Source organism: Plutella xylostella, chromosome 6 (genome assembly GCF_932276165.1).
Source record: "Plutella xylostella chromosome 6, ilPluXylo3.1, whole genome shotgun sequence".
Lineage (NCBI taxonomy): Eukaryota > Metazoa > Arthropoda > Insecta > Lepidoptera > Plutellidae > Plutella > Plutella xylostella.
In genome coordinates, this window is record NC_063986.1 from 3,600,504 (window position 1) to 3,617,281 (window position 16,778).

Genomic DNA, 16,778 nt, shown 5'->3' on the forward strand with positions numbered 1-16,778 from the left:
ATAGAAATGGTTAAAGTTTACCACGGATAATAAAAACGGTCTGTCAGCTATTGATAGCTAGAGTTATTGTAACTGGCAATAAGTCATCAAATCTACAAGTTCAAATGGTATTAGTCCTGCCATCTATGCCGAAGAACTGATGACTGGTAATTAACTAACTCTCAGTTGGAGACCACAAACAGAAAGCGTGGCGTAGGACGCCCTACGGCCTGCTGGGTCCACGACCTGTGGCGGGTAGAGCGAATACAGAGTGTTATGAAGCTCCTTGGAAGAGGCCTATGTCCAAAGCAGACAAATGCAGGCGTATGATGATAATGAGATAATGGAAGACATCGATTTGAGCGATAACACTCATTGAGCATTATTCGTAGCATTGAGCCTATGTGTTATATGTACGCAATTAGATTACAATCTTTAAAACTAAATGTGACATCATGATTTATATTATAGGTACCTATAATATAAGAACTTAACAAGAGAACTATACTTTCTCTATACTTTGCCAGTAGCTAGTGCGACTTCAACGAACCTACAAACTTTACTGTTGAATTAGTTTTATTGTTTACATCTTCTGGATGTGTGTGTTCATTGCAATATAATTATTTTTGACCAAAACCGGAATTCGAACCCCAAGACTATTATTATTATTGTAATAATATGTACAATACGTAAAACAGAATTCATTTTTATAAAAAAAAACTATGGTGAAATTTGTGTGATCATTTCTTTATCATCGACTCTTAGTTAGGTTAGTACATACATAAACTGTGAGTTTAATACTTAAACTTAATAATAAGTACCTATTCCATAACCCATGTACTCTCCTAACTTACTCCATTTACAATGCATTAAAGCTAAGTACAATAATAGCTATTGCTGATACAGAATTTAATCTACTGTTAATTTGTTATTGACCCGGCACAAGGTGACTTTGAGTACACACATGTTGTGATTATCCACATCACCTTCAGGTATCCTAATTCTAGGTATAACGCAAAAGCTAAGGGCTTACTTTGACAGTAGTAGACGTAATTAATTTGTAAATTCAGTACCAATGTAGGATTTGTTTGTGCCAGTTCAATTATCTACACATTATTTGTTTGTTTGTTGTGTTATTCAAAATCAAACCGAATTAATTAAAAGATAATATTATTTGTAATTTGGAATTATGCTGTATTTAAATAGGTACAATCGCCTATATTTTATCCATATAGACAATGTTTTGGTTTTATTATTTACGCACTAAACTAACTAGATTTTTATATGTATACACTTGCACCACAACTACCTTACAATCGTATACATATAGACACACTCTCTTCCATCTAAAGGTTGTCTTATAGAGATTGCTATAAGCAATAAGGCCGCCTTTTTGTACTGTTTTATTTTTTAAGTTTTGTTTTCTTTTTTGTAATTTTTGTTCTTGGTGCAAATAAAGTGTATTGTATTGTATTATATTGTAAACTGAAGGTACTGATTTTACGGCTATTGCAAAAGCTCACATGTTGGAAATTGGAAATCACTTCTATTTACCTAACGCCTCTCCATTTTTATTGACCCAGAAATCTGTATGCAGATTTTAATGATATCCTGAAAAACGTGATGTTTTTAGCCACTGACCGAAAATAGGAGGATGTTATAAGATTGGTGTAGATGATTACGGGCGGATGATGATGATGATTATGTCTTCATACAGCTTTACCGTCGTGGAAACTTTCATTATGATTTATTTAAGATCCTACCTGATAAATAAGTTCAATAAATAAAAACTATCAGGGTGTCCACTTTCTGGAAAGTCAGGGATAGTCAGGGAAAAGTCAGGGAAGCTCAAGGTGGTCAGGGAAAGTCAGTGAAATTGATGGGCCACCTGGAAAGTCAGGGAAAAATGACTAGTAAAGCATATTTTTTTTGCCAAATTGTAGTTCTTTCCTTTACTAGTTATTATTTTTCTTCTTCTATTTTAAACGTAAAATACGTAAGTCATAAAATAAAATCTTCTAAGCCAGATTCGAGGCTTAGTTCCTAGTTTGTTAAATAGTAAAATGGTGTCTCCTTCATTCAATTTCTTTCAAAAGAGTGTGACTCAGCTTGCATACATATATATGCTCACGACTGTAATCCCCGAAGGGGTAGTCCCGCTTTTCGCTGTATTTTTGTACTCAGGTGATAGGTCAAGAGCTGTATCGCCGTTTTTGAATGAGTACAATGCACTGAAGTTGTCTGGTAAGTGGGCAACCCGACTGTCAGATTTTTTCAAGCTGCCCGATGGCCTCTGACTAGGCATAACGACTGCTGGCGAAGCACCGACCGCGACCCACGGCTTAACGTGCCGTCTGAAGTTTCAAGTGGTCCTTTTCTGCACGGAAGCGTCCAGAAAAGAACCACTTGAAATTGGTCAGCTTGCCTGTCTAAACAACTTTGTTTTAAGACTTAGAAGTTCTTGATGAAAAATAAGTCCCCATATAACGTGTTGGTGCAAATGCGCTGTATCGGCGCTCATTTATTCGATCAATTCTTATACTTTGCTCCGGCAGCGGGAGCACATGCAGAAGTGCTGCCTCCACGCGGCACCTAATGAAATTTCTTAAGGAGTCGCGCTCATTTAGGCGCTACGGTTTTACAAAGCTAAACACGCTTTATTCGATATATTTAGGATTTGAAGGCCCTTAATTTGGCAGTAGTACAAGTGGATCTAAATTTTAATGATTTTTTACAAAAGTAAAATATCATTTTGAAAAGTAAAAAATATATATTTCTCAGCTTTGTAAATGCAAAAAATAATTAAGAACACGTTATTAACGTGTACCTATGTAACAAAGTTTGAATATACGTTTATTTTACCATAACTTATGACTAAATAAACGTATTTAAACTTTGTTTTACACAAAAATCAAGTAATTTATACTTAATTTATCATTGCATTTATGTAGCCGAAATGGGTGGAAACAACTTTTTATGTTGTTCAAAATTTTCCTTCATGACGGAATTCCTGCCCGAGTCACTCTCTTTCGGCTTAATATACAAATATTTTACTCAGTCGAAGTTTTTTTTAATAAGTGTGAAGCAAATAAACGGAAAATTTTCAAATGAACTTTTGTTTATTTTGATCTCTGGTCAGGGAAAAATTCTGAAATGGTCAGGGAAAGTCAGGGAAAAGTCAGGGAATTTTTTCGAGCATTGTGAGTGGACACCCTGACTATGGAAGCATTTAGTGCTGAAGTTTTTCATTATAAATTAAATCATAATAGTTTGACGACCGAATGGCGTAGTGGTTAGTGACCCTGACTACTGAGCCGATGGTCCCGGGTTCGATTCCCGGCTGGGGCAGATATTTGTTGAACACAGATATTTGTTCTCGGGTCTTGGATGTGCCCGTAAAATGGCAATAGGCCCGCCCCCTATTACATTGGGACTAACATAACACTCTGGCGAAAAGTGGGTGCAGCAATGCACCTCTGCCTACCCCGCAAGGGAGTACATTAGTACAAGGCGTGAGTGCGTGTGTGTGTGTGTGTGTGTATTATTTTAATTAACTTGAACAGCGAGGCTACATACATAACATACAGCATAATTCCAAAACATTATTCCAAATCAATTTGTTAATTCCCTATTTAGTTTCGAATAACAGAACAAACAAACAAATAATCTGTAGATAATTGAACCTGCACAAACAAATCCTAGGTGATCTAGCCGCGCTACCCGTCCGCTACAAGAACTAAGCTCTAGATAAAAACAGGATCGTACACATGTCCTAGCCTAGGTCTGCACGTGTTCAGCACTGGAATCTGGAGGAATTCAATTACATACACGAGTTTTGCAGGTGTAAGAAGGAATTGTGTTTTAAATTGAACACCTACCTTTTCTAGTCACATTATTTTAGGATTTTATGCGTTCTACGATTATACCTACATACTTTTACTGTTTCGTACTTACACAAAAACAGAACTTAATATAGTATCAGTGTAGAACTTATTCTAATAAATTATGTACAAAATAATGTTTGATAATAGACGCATTTTTCCTGAAATAAAAATGACATATTATGTATCTAGCCTATCTGAAACCTAGTTAAACATTGGGAGATATGGCGTTTCGACTTTCTCCGTGTTCGGCATCATAAGGGTCACAGTGACAGTTAAATAAAGTCCATTTTTCTCTCCACCTTTAATTTGCAAGGTGCGGGTGCCTATATAAATAGAGTGAGTCGCCCGCGCGCCTCAGTTGTAATATCACCATGCAGAAATGACTAGGTTTCAGATAGGCTAGATACATAATATGTCATTTTTATTTCAGGAAAAATGCGTCTATTATGTAGTCTGAGCCTATCTGAAACCTAGTTAAACATTGTGAGATGTGTTTATTATCGCATGGTGGAGAGAAAACCAACTGTGACCCATAAGCTACTGATGAGTATATCAGTAGATAAATATTTGAATCTATAAATTTATAATGCATAGATTTCTAGGTAATAGATATACTAAAAAGAAAGGTATAAGTATACATAAGACTTAAGTACTTCCTTATTATTCCTGACTTGTCAGAAAGTTATGGAAGGTATGTACCTATACATATAGGTAGGTATTTATACATATGGATACACACAGTGCCTCTTCGAAAGCAATACTTATAAGTAATTATTGATCAAAATCTTGTTATTGTCAAGGCAATATTTTTAACATACACTAGCCGAATGGATGGAACCAGTGAAATACTTTGCAACAATATTTAAAAGCTGTAAAATGTAGAATATCGATCCAGGCCGCTGGGGCTCAGGTCAGCACATGCTGACTAGGGTATGTAATTCTGGACTGACCTCAGAAATGCAGCAGCCGACCCTGGAGCCTCGAGGACCTGCTCAGTCAGCCCTGTACGACGACACGGCCTGCAACACCTGGCGCGGCATCTAGTCCTTGGAACGAGGAGTGGTGCTTGAAGGGAAGATAATTTTACTAAATATCTCAGCCTCATCAGCTACTGGAAAATATTAGATGAAGGCTGGCGGATAACTAAGTATTCAGTTTTTCAAAACATGATGCAGGTCACTATATTCATATTCTAGATTGACAAGTAACACACAGTCTAATTTTGTATTCTAACTAACTCGGCGGTTAACGAGTTCCTGTGCAGTCCTACTAGGAAGGAAAGTTATTTTATAAGCCTTTGCACCCATTTTGTGGGCTACTATCATTCTGTATCAACATGTGTGAATATTATGAGCTCTGGCAGCATTCCTTGGTAGATGACATCAATTAATAAAGATTGATTAACACAACAATAACAATTATAATAGTTGATAAATGAAACCCGGCTAACATGTCTTAACTGGGTAAGTAAATGATCAGTCATGCCACCAGGATAAGTAAAATGTTCAGTACTTCATATGAAAAACATTAACAAGGTCACCTTTAGGTATGTTCGTCAACACTAAGGGCAGGTCTCGGCCAAAACCTTAAGGCTTCGCCTTGTTGCAACTTCAAAGGTACGTAGGTAGGTACCTACTTACATTGTTGTAGGTTCGATTTTGAAACCATTAAGTCAACCTAGATAAAACAAAATAAAATAGCTCGATTAAATAAAGATGGTACGTAAAGATGTTAGTTGTACCTGATCAGACCTGATGCAACGACAGCCAACATAGACTCTCTAATCTGTGGAAGCAACAATCATGGTGGCGGGAACATGGACAGTTGGACGAGCCACCTCGAGCCTGACTTATCAATCAGAACTGACAGTTCGCCAACAGCAGATAGCTTGCGGCTATCTATAGGTAAACTTAGGTAGTTAGCTATACCCAAGAAAAAGTCCTTGGATATTGATATGACAGTGGAACGGCAAATAACTGTGACATTCTTTAAAACAAAAAGGCTTGTTGTTGTTGTTGTCCAGCTTAGGAAGGTTACCTACTTCAGCGACCTGGTATTGCATTCTGAGAGAACTGCAAAGAGTTAATATTATGACTAATAATTATTACTTATTTAGAAAGTTTTCAGCAAACTCTAATAAATCAAGCAGCTGCCACGTCACCGCTGCCCGGTTATAACTCTGTACTAGCTTAGTAGATATATATACCAGTTCTAGCCTTCAGCTAGAGGCCAGAGAGCTCCTAAATGAGATGCGAGTACGAGCATGACACAAGTAATTTTTTACTTGGTAACTAGTTACGTAACTAACTGAAAGATCCATAAAACAGTTGAGGATTACTCAAAATGGAATTGTGAAAACGGCACGTCTGCATCTTAACCAGTCAGTCTAAGTAGTTTCAGCAGATACAGTGTTGAAAAATAGTTATGAAACGTTTGCGCCAGAATCGAATTAAAAATACATTTATATTAGAGAAGCCGTTTAGGCATGAATAGGTACTTTCACACTTTGGATTGTGCTCCAAATGATGACCTTCGAAATTCATAGAAATTTAATGACGACTGCCATTGTTTATTATCTAGCTCCGTACATTGAATAGGGCTGCGGCTACACGTGATGTGATACACAGTACACAGTAGGTATATGCATGTTCCCAGAATAGTGGAAGTTATAATTTTACCAAAAGGTAGTCGTCTCGTGCAAGAGCACCGTTACTCGATTTATTCGATACACAACTAGTAGACAGCTGCTGCGTAGGAGGTTCACGCATTTTTCAACAAAGAGCTCGGATACACACTCACAATCCACTGGGACATAAGGAAGACAGCTAATATGGTGCCACTCAGAAACCGCGATGACACTCCGATCATGATCACCCGACAGTAGGATCATAATAAATTCGGTAACTTGTGAAGCGGTATGGTATAGCAACAGCGACTTTCACGAAATCAGGAATTAGCTCAGTGCTTTTAGGTTGAACACTCGCCGGTGGGATTCACTTTGCTCACAGCCGAGAAAAGAAAAGACTCAAAGCTGGAATCTGCCGATGTGTCATGACACTTAAGATAGTGTCTGGGGGGTCACTTTATATGACGAAAAACGAACTATCTGTTTGTATGTATTAAACGTGCCGATTGCACGACAGCTCTCGTTCGTTCGTTTCTCATCAGTATAGAGTAACGCTCCTGTACTTACCGTGCGTCACCATTCCCATGAGCAGTCCAATGATCTTAAGGCAGTTTAGAACAAAAGCTGCATTAGACAGTTTCTTCAGCAGAGACATCGAAATAAAAAATTGATTGCACAACTATCCCCAGGAGCAGTCTACAGGTCACTTTGGGTAGTTCAGAAGAAAGCTGCTTTAATAGAATACCCTACCTCAGCGGAGGCATCAAATTGAAGTGCTATAACACTTTTAGAAGCGGTGCACGTTACCCGATTTGTCGTCATCCATGCCGATGCGGCTACGGCGACTGCAGGTGGTTACTCAGGCTTCGTTGGTGTGCCCTTGTATGGCTAACATGACCAACCTTGGCAGTAAACGTTCGTCTGCATATGCCAAAATCACTGATGAATAGCGCACGTTACTCGATACCTTCTAAATAAGTCACTCATAATGATGGCTGATGATGATGATGACCGTGCTAGCAATAGTGCAGGCGTTTCCGCTGAGCATAAAATCTCTTCCCAGACAGGGGGCGTTTGGATCTGGCAACCAGAACAGGAGTGCCAGGTGTGCGCAGCGATGCAGGTGGGACAACACAGCCGCCAGGGCAGGAGTACATGGCTGGGTCTATGCAGCGATGCAGGTAGCACAAACCGGTGGCCAGGGCCAGGACCGGGTGTACGCTGCGATGCAGGTGGCACAAAACGGTGGCCAGGGCCAGGACCGGGTGTACAGCCGCCAGGGCAGGAGTGCATGGCTGCTATGCAGCGATGCAGGTACCACAAACCGGTGGCCAGGGCCAGGACCGGGTGTACGCTGCGATGCAGGTGGCACGAGACGGCGGCCAGCGCAGGAGCACAGGGCCGGGTGTATGCTGCGATGCAGGTGGCACGAACCGGTGGCCAGGGCAGGAGCGCAGGGCCGGGTGTGCGCTGCGATGCAGGTGCCACGAGACGGCGGCCAGCGCGGGAGCACAGGGCCGGGTGCAGGTTACACGAAACTTCAATTTCACCGAATCGGTCTGCCTACCCTCAGCGGGTAGGTACCGGCGGATCACATTACTCGCCGCACATGCCACAATGTCCCAACATACTGAAACTCGGAGCCACGTGCTTCCTGTAAAAAATCCTATGACGGTCCTGGAAAGCTCCTGTTTGTAAAGCCTTACATAAGCTATAATCAAGTGCATTATTGTAATAGCAAAGTTTTTATCAACTGTTTTCTAAAAATATTAGAAATTGAGGGTAGAAAAATATATTTTTATAATTTTTTCCTGTATAAAATTAACATATGCTTTTCTTAAAGCGGTCATTAATGTAAGTATCTAGCTCAAGCGCCACTAGTAGGACCGGAGTATGTGATCAATCATCACCACGACTATTGAATCGGACCCTACTGCGTGGGAAAAAACCCCAAGCGCCGGAGCATTATGACCAGTAGCTGAGTTTTTAAAAGCAGTAAATAATAGCATTTTACTCACGGCTTATCAACTCAAACCTTCGTTGCGAAATCCTCAGCAATGGCTGCGTGCGCAGCAGCCGGCAGGCCCCGCGCCGCCTGGTCCGCATCACGCTACAGCTCCCGGCAGCGAGGACTCCGCAAATTCAATATTATATTTTTCCCCGTCGGAGCGAAGCCGACGAGAACCGTGGCTACATTGAGCCATTTTGCCGAAGTGTTCACTTCAAAAATCAAAAACCAACTGAGGCGCGCGGGCGACTCACTCTATTTATATAGGCACCCGCACCTTGCAAATTAAAGGTGGAGAGAAAAATGGACTTTATTTAACTGTCACTGTGACCCTTATGATGCCGAACACGGAGAAAGTCGAAACGCCATATCTCCCAATGTTTAACTAGGTTTCAGATAGGCTCAGACTACATAATACTTAAGCCAGCCATTGTATACTTTTAAGGAGGTTTTCATTTTGCAATGTTATACATTGACTGTTTGTTTGCAATGCAGTGTTCATAAATAAATAAATAAAGGCGAAATTACCACTAAAATTGATTTCTTCCAGACAACTTTTGGATGGAAGAAAATCCGATTAACATGTTACATTACGATAACATACATTAAAACTTAAAGTTACGTTTAGACTGATATCAATACCCCACCAAATTCAATATAATTCTCCCACAGTATTCTTCAGAACTAATAGGTAAGTATAACATTCGGATTTTCCTTCGAACTTACGCGAAAGAAGCCAATAGAGGAAGAAAATAAAAAGTTTTCCCTTTAAGTTGGTCGAAGTGTCAACGAAACTCCAACAGACGAAACCAACTGAAAGCAAAATAGTACTTCACTGGAATCTCTGAAGAGCCGACGTTTACTAGCTGAAATACTACTACTATATTTACCAATAGTAGGTATGTAGATGTACAATAGAAATCATACTTATTATACAGGGTGGATTTTCATCAGTGTACAATGTACATTCCACCGCAACACAACATCATGAAGCTCATTTTTTCGCGATTTCAGAGTTGGTAGCTTATAGCGAAAGTTGGTCAATGTGTTTTGTCTACTTCTACTTAAATTTTGCTTTTTTTTACTTTTACAGCTGCATGATATTTGAATTTTGCACAAAAACTTTAATAACCTAGCCCAAACAAAAACCATATTAAAATCCGTTCTAGAAATTCTGAAATGTAACCTCCTAAGAGCGAGCGGTTGCATTTGCCTCAAGTCACTAATCGCAAAAGATAAGTCCACCCTCTGTTTACTGCGCTTATGTCAGTGTTGCCAGATATTTCTCAGTTCCCTGAATAATGCAACTTGGGGAATTTTGATGATTATTCCTCGTTTTAATAAGTTTGGATACACTAAAATTACCTTTAATAATTAATTAATTATCTTTTTCTTTATGTAGTAATAATATTAATAATGCAAAAATGTTATACTAAGCCGAAACCTACGTGTGCAGCATGTTATATCTAAGCCCGAAAATAAAATCAGAATGCCATAGTAAAAAATCACTGACTCAGTCAGTAAAAACAGAGTAAATAAAGAATATTCTATCTATCTATCTAAAAACACATCGATAAGTGCCTAGAGCCGAGCCTTTTTCTTGTGATTGAGTAACAAAACATAATCACAAAGTTTCACGTATTTCAAAACTTTTTTAATTACTAGTATAGGTTAAATGAATTAATTAGATTGCCCGCCCTGGCAACACCGTGCACAGCGGAGGTACGCGGCGATAAGCGGAATCGCTCGCAGCATAATCCTCCACTGAAAAGGCATTATCCCGCGGTCTAAGCACCTGCATTGTGAGAAACGCAGGCTTTACTCCCCTCCGTGGAGTTAGGACCCGGGCTATATCCACTTCGTAACGCTGAGTGCTCTCACTGTTATTGTAACAAGGTCACCACTTAATCTCGTCTTTGGCGACTGCTTAGCAGGCCGAGATAACAGGAATTTGAAATTCGACTGCTCAATGCTGAATGCTGCACCAGTTTCTAAATTGTCTGCTAACTATTTAGCTGGGCTTTAAATTTTCCAGTCTCGAATAATCGCGTATTGGGTCATTTTCGTACCTGACTGACCCGTGAAGGCAAATAATACATTGTAATGTATTTGCTTTGTGATTTTAATCTAATTTTCTTTATTTCTATTTCTTTATGTAATGTCTGTATGTTTTTGTGATGACCCATAAAGTTATAGTGTATTGTAATCAATTCTAATGTCAGGTAAGAGCTAGTACTACTCGTAATGCGCTAGGTTTCTTTCCATGTATAATATTATGGAGATAATTTCCAGTTAACAGATTATCTTCGTGGGAACGAGGTCCGGTGGCCAAGTTTCAGTCACAGAGATCTGTGTTACGAGGGATATTCTGTGAATCTGAGGTTTTAATGTACTACCAGATCACTCGAGCTGAGTTACTAGATCTACGAATGGTTCTGGTACAAAGCACCGTAAACTATTGTAAATTAAAAGAGAATTATAGTGAATAAACATATCAAATTATAAGTAAGTACCTAGATTATTACTATCCTACTCTTTTTATATACCTAAATACTTAACAGCAAGTAGTATCCGGTATGGTTTTTTTGTAATATATTAAATTCGAAGCGAAACTCGCTGGCAAAATCTAGGAAATAATAAACGCGGAATATTTTCTTTTTACCTCACTAAATAATATAATAGTCACTCTGTGGTCACTAAAATAACTTGCCATCAGGCATTCAAGGAAAAGCCTTTCCGATAAAAGCTTTTAACGAAAAAGCTCTTTATAAACGTCCAGAGCAGGTGACTTGTTGACCTGGAGGAGACTTAAATGTAGCGTTTGTCATTTAAATATGAATACATACATGAGCTCTAAAAGTTTCCATTCAGAGTGTATGCAAATGAACGAGTAGCCATCTCTCGGCTTTTTAATTCCTGCGCCGGGTGGCAGCTATGGGAGATGCTTTCGCACTAATTTTCGTAAAAGCCGGCTATCGCCTCTTTGGATCTTTCCCAAATATCGCTCCAAATGGCCAATACGAAGATAAAAAGCCACCGGCTTTTGATGGGGCATTGTCGTTCGACGTTCGGCGAGCCTGTTCGAAAAATACGCATTGTTTATTTTAAAAGACAGTCGGCACAAAATGTAGACAGTATTTTTTATTACTTGCTAGGGTTTATTTTCACAAGTAACATGGTAGCTATAGAAACAGAAATAATAAACTGAGCTGAGAAGGTCTTACATATCTTCGCAGCTACAATAAAATAAATATCACACGAACAGCAAAAGGAATAATTCTTGGCGAACAAAAATATTGAATAAATTTATCGCCACAAACGTGACGCGAAGTGTCACAAATTGGATTATGGATTTTCGGTGAAATAATTCATAAAAAATCCACCGCTGGAGCGGATGTAATCTTCATTTTGATTGTCATATTCTCCGTTTACTTTCGGGTTGGATCTGCGGCTCCTCGGGCTTAGGAACATTCTTAATTGCGGTCCATTCAGCTGGGATATTGGTAAGCGGTCACTCGACAACAAGATTTGATTTAACTTTTTTCTGAGGGATCGAAGATGGAAAGCATTATTTCTTTGATTAAATTCGTAATTGGCTCTTCTGAAATGACTTTTTCAGTCATTAATCTGGTTAGGGTATTCGATTATAATAAGGTTGGCATCTGCTTGGCATATAAATTATTTCACATCATAAAACACCATGCATGCAACAATGATTACTTTATATGTTAATTATACCGTATTTCGCTTGTGATATTTATGATTTATTAAAAAAAGATAGAAGCACCCGACAGGCCGACAACACAGATCTAAATTTTAAAAACCTGCCCAGTTTTATAATAGTCACCGCTTAAACAACCCAACCGCGATGCGGCAATACCAAACCAAAGTACATAACTAACTCCCTATAAAAACCCCTCAAACTGAAAGTGCCTCAACCCAAATAAACCGCCAATTATTTCAATCAGCATGACAATAATTCATCAGGGTCCTCCAGGCTAGCCCCGCTTACCCTCGAGGGCTCGCGGGGGGCGCGGGGGCCGCTGCGGGGGCGGGGGGGGACAAACTGAAGTCGTGCTCGCGAAAGAAGTGGCAAGTTACGACTCCGTGATTGGCCGCTATTGTCAGTCTCAATGCCGGCTCAGACTGCTAAAGAGAACTCTTCTCTGATTCCTAACACCAAAACTATGTTCTATATTAGATAAGTTGTGAGGTTCTTTGCTTTGATTTGGTTAATGTATACGTGCTTAGGTATGATTGGCGAACGCTAATGATAGATTGAGATAGTTGACAGCATTGGATTTTGGGTAAAATTATTAACTTTATCCACAAAATTAAACGACTAAACTGTAAAATCCAGGTTAGGTACTGAAACGAAAATTAATTATTAAGTATGTCAATTCAACGTCTAGAACAAAGTCAGTAGGTACATCCCCAATAAATTAACATTTACCAAAAATGTTGTCTTAATTTTTGTTTAAAGATTTGTGGTTCCCCTCATCTCGCATAATCTTTATTGACCAAAACTCATTTCGCATAACTCGTATGGTCTAAACTTTTTTGGCCTAACCATCACTTTGCCAAGACTTATGTGGCATAAGGCTCGTTTCGTCTAAAACTCTTTAGGCACAATCTTTAAAGACCTAAGTTTCGTTTGCTCAAATTTATGTTCGTCTATACCTATGTATAATCTTGTTTCTCCTAATGTTATCTTAATAAATAATATATTAAGTATGTAGTAAATGTACAAATTGTGGTAGGTATTTTTCTCCTACATCCCGAAAATCACGATATTGAATGATAAAAAAATCGAAAGTTAACGAGCAATATAATTATTACAAACCCCATGAGATCGAAACCTAAAGATAGGTGCGACGACGAGCAAAGCGAGGAGGAGCGTGTTAGATGCACATGTTCATCAAAACCAAAGGCTTATTAGGCTATTCAAGATTTGGCCATACCATTATTAGGCTAAACAAGATAATGCGAAATTAAATTTTTTCTCTAATCGAGATTTATGCCATACGATTTTCGGCGAAACGAGACTTTGACCAAACGTTACTATGCAATACGAGATTAGGCAAATAAATCTTAGGCAAAAAAAGGTAGAACCAAAGATTTGTTTTCCCTTACTTCGCTCTGTAATTTTAATTCGCTCAATTATTTTGAACCCGAGCCAGCACAGAGTTCGCACCTAGTTGCGCTCACATCGCGATTGTCGCCAAGTTAGATTAAGTAGGTGCCTAGATAGACCTGCTTCACTAGCTGTTGTTATACATTAGCAGCTGTTTTACATGTTACAGCACCTAGGTACATAGATATAGGAAATTTTAGGAAAATAGATCAGTGCCGAAAGACAACGAGTGAAATACTTAACCACTTTCTTTACTTTCATACATGTATGATTACTTTGATTAATTTATTTAATCGTGTCCTGCTTCTGTCTTGGTACGATCGAATAATATCTATCTATCTATCATAATGCATGAGCTAAAAATTGCGATCGTAGTAAAGTTAAAAGCTCTCTAACATCGTGACCAAGTGGATTTATAATTAAACGAGACTAGTGCAAGTATATCGGCAGCACGCAAACATCAGATAGCAAACACTGGCTGAAAGTTACACAGGTAGCATCGCACAGCGATGCGATCTACTCTCTATACCACTGCACTAAATACTATACACACCCTTCAGATAGCTTCGAACCGTCAGGCTGAGAAGTTAGAGTAGAATGTTGTTTGGAGGGACTCTGTAGTGTTGTAGGTAATTCTATAAATGGGTCGGGAAAGTTCTGTCGTCTGCTCGCAGGCAGATGTCGGCGCCATCTGCCGATCGCCGACGCTAATAACTCCAGTTAATACTTGGATAACACCTCTTTCAAATAAACATTCGGCGTCGGATTTCGCCCGGCATTTTTAGGGGCGGTTTTGGTTTTAATGAATGCGTTGAGCCTTTTCTGGATATGCAATGAAATTTACAGAAAAAACCCCTAAATCTAATCTATCTAAGTTTAAAAAGCCGATTTTATTTTAAATCTTATCTTTTATCGTTTTATTGCAAAAACTATCACATATCTTTTGCTGGATCCTGAAATTCAGTCATACTTATACGTCACTATTCAACAAAACGAATAGTTTGTCGATGCGACTTTCTCAAGTTATGTAACAGAAACTCGAACCTAATCTCTCGAAAATGTAATTTCCCGATCGTCACGCATGACGACATGGCTGTAGCGCGCATTCAAACTGTAACGTTGGCAGACATGGCGTCTTGACACTTGCCAGTGTTGCCAGCATAGGAGCAATGTTGCCAGCGTCCGTGCGTGGCCGAGAATTGCCGAGAAATACCGACTTGTGCCGACTGTTGACAGCGGAATTCGCAATTTAGCTGACGTCACATGTGAAAGAAAAGCAACTTGCAGCGAACGGATGCAGGACAGACGGGATTCATTTAAGAACTTTGTTTTCGTCGAAAGTGAACCTCAGTTGCCTGTGGAGGGCCTTCAGAAGACCAGTGAGCTTCGACCAGGAGTTCGATAAATTCATGGAAAGTATGAAATCTTCTCAGACTGCCATCATTTTGTTTGCTTACTTGGAAAGAATTTTATGCATAGTGTAAGTAACAATAGTGAATATTTACATTTCACGTTCATAAGTACATAGGTACAATACAATACATAGCTAGCCTTTATTATAGGTACACTTACTTAGGGTCATAAACCACACGTTAAATAGGTTTCAATTTTTTTAATTCTTAGCCCACTGTTGCTAGGTAGGTACTACTACCCTAAGTTAGTACCTCAGTGTCCTCAGTTACATAACCCAACTTGGATGTAAACAGAAACCCCGTCTTGCTAACTCAATCACAAGACACGTTCTTATCTCGTCAGCTGAAATCAAAGATCCCAATATTCTTGATCACGGTTGACAGCCCGCAAAAGGCCTCGCTACTATCGCGATATTTCTTTGAACCGCAAACGAGTTGATGTGTTTCATATGTTTATATTCAGCTGTACGTATGTGGGTACTTACATTTTTTTAATGAAGTAAAATTAACGAAAAAAAAACGTGCGCTGTTCCATGCCATTTTTCATTTTCATGAAAGTTTTTATACAGTCTATTACATCCACTTAAAAAAAAGCGTGAAAAGAGCATGATCATCATCATCAATTTCTGATCTGTAGGTAGACTACACAACCGAAACCGCGTTGTTCTATGATTGCCACAAACAAAGTCATATCGCGTTAAGTACATAAAACAAAAAATAGGTGTTTTGCTCTGCTTCACAAAACTGACAACTCATAACCAATTCTTTGCCAAGCCATACCGGTAACCTGTAACCGGGGTGCAGTCTATGTGACTAAAAACGAAGTTTCGGTGCGCAATGTATCGATAGTATAACGGCTCTCGTTCATTCCTTTCTTGTGTATAGAGTAACCCTCCCGATATCACAGTGGTATCGGTCCTTTTCGCGGACGAAGGCTGAGGGGTCACTCTATATGACGAAAGACTAAGTTTCGGTGCGCTGCTACGCGAGCCACGACTCTATCTCATTGTATTAAACGTGCTGATAGAACAGTACCTATAAGACAGATAACTCTGACCCCTCGCAGACTGTACTATGAGAGGAGAGTCAGGTTTCTCGTTACCGCACAACAGCTCTCGTTCGTTCGTTTTTCGACTGTATAGAGTGACCCTTCTGGCGTGCGGCGGTCAGCTCCTGCCAGTGACAGGTAATCGATGCAGCTAGTTTATTTGGCTATCGGTCCTCCCGACATGTGTATCTACCCGGACTCGGGTATGTAGATATGTAGGGTACAGCTTTAAACAGAACAGAATAAATATATCGACGCTGCGAACGCAGAATGAAAGTTACTTCTACACTGTACGCGCAGGGCAAGGTACCTAACTCAATTTTGAAAAAAAGCTTAGGAATTTTGTTTTTTCTGAAAACGTTAGAAACTTCTTTTTTTCTAAACCGCGTGACCATTGTTTTGAAGTGAATGTTAAGGAACCTTTAAGGAACAATCCAAGCAAGCCAACTTTTCATTACATTTTGTGTGATGGTGCATCATTGATACCCTGTAGTGTCTCTACCTTCTACCCTAGGGTGATCCAACAGGGGTAAAGGGTAGGGGTTAGGTAGTTACCTACTTTGGTGACAGTGACACCAGCCGCTCTTAAACAAATTAATTAATTATCGGCTGGACACTAATTAATCGAAAACTAAGGTGCCGTTACAAATTGGAAATGTCTAGTTAAGTGTGTGTAACAAACAACTA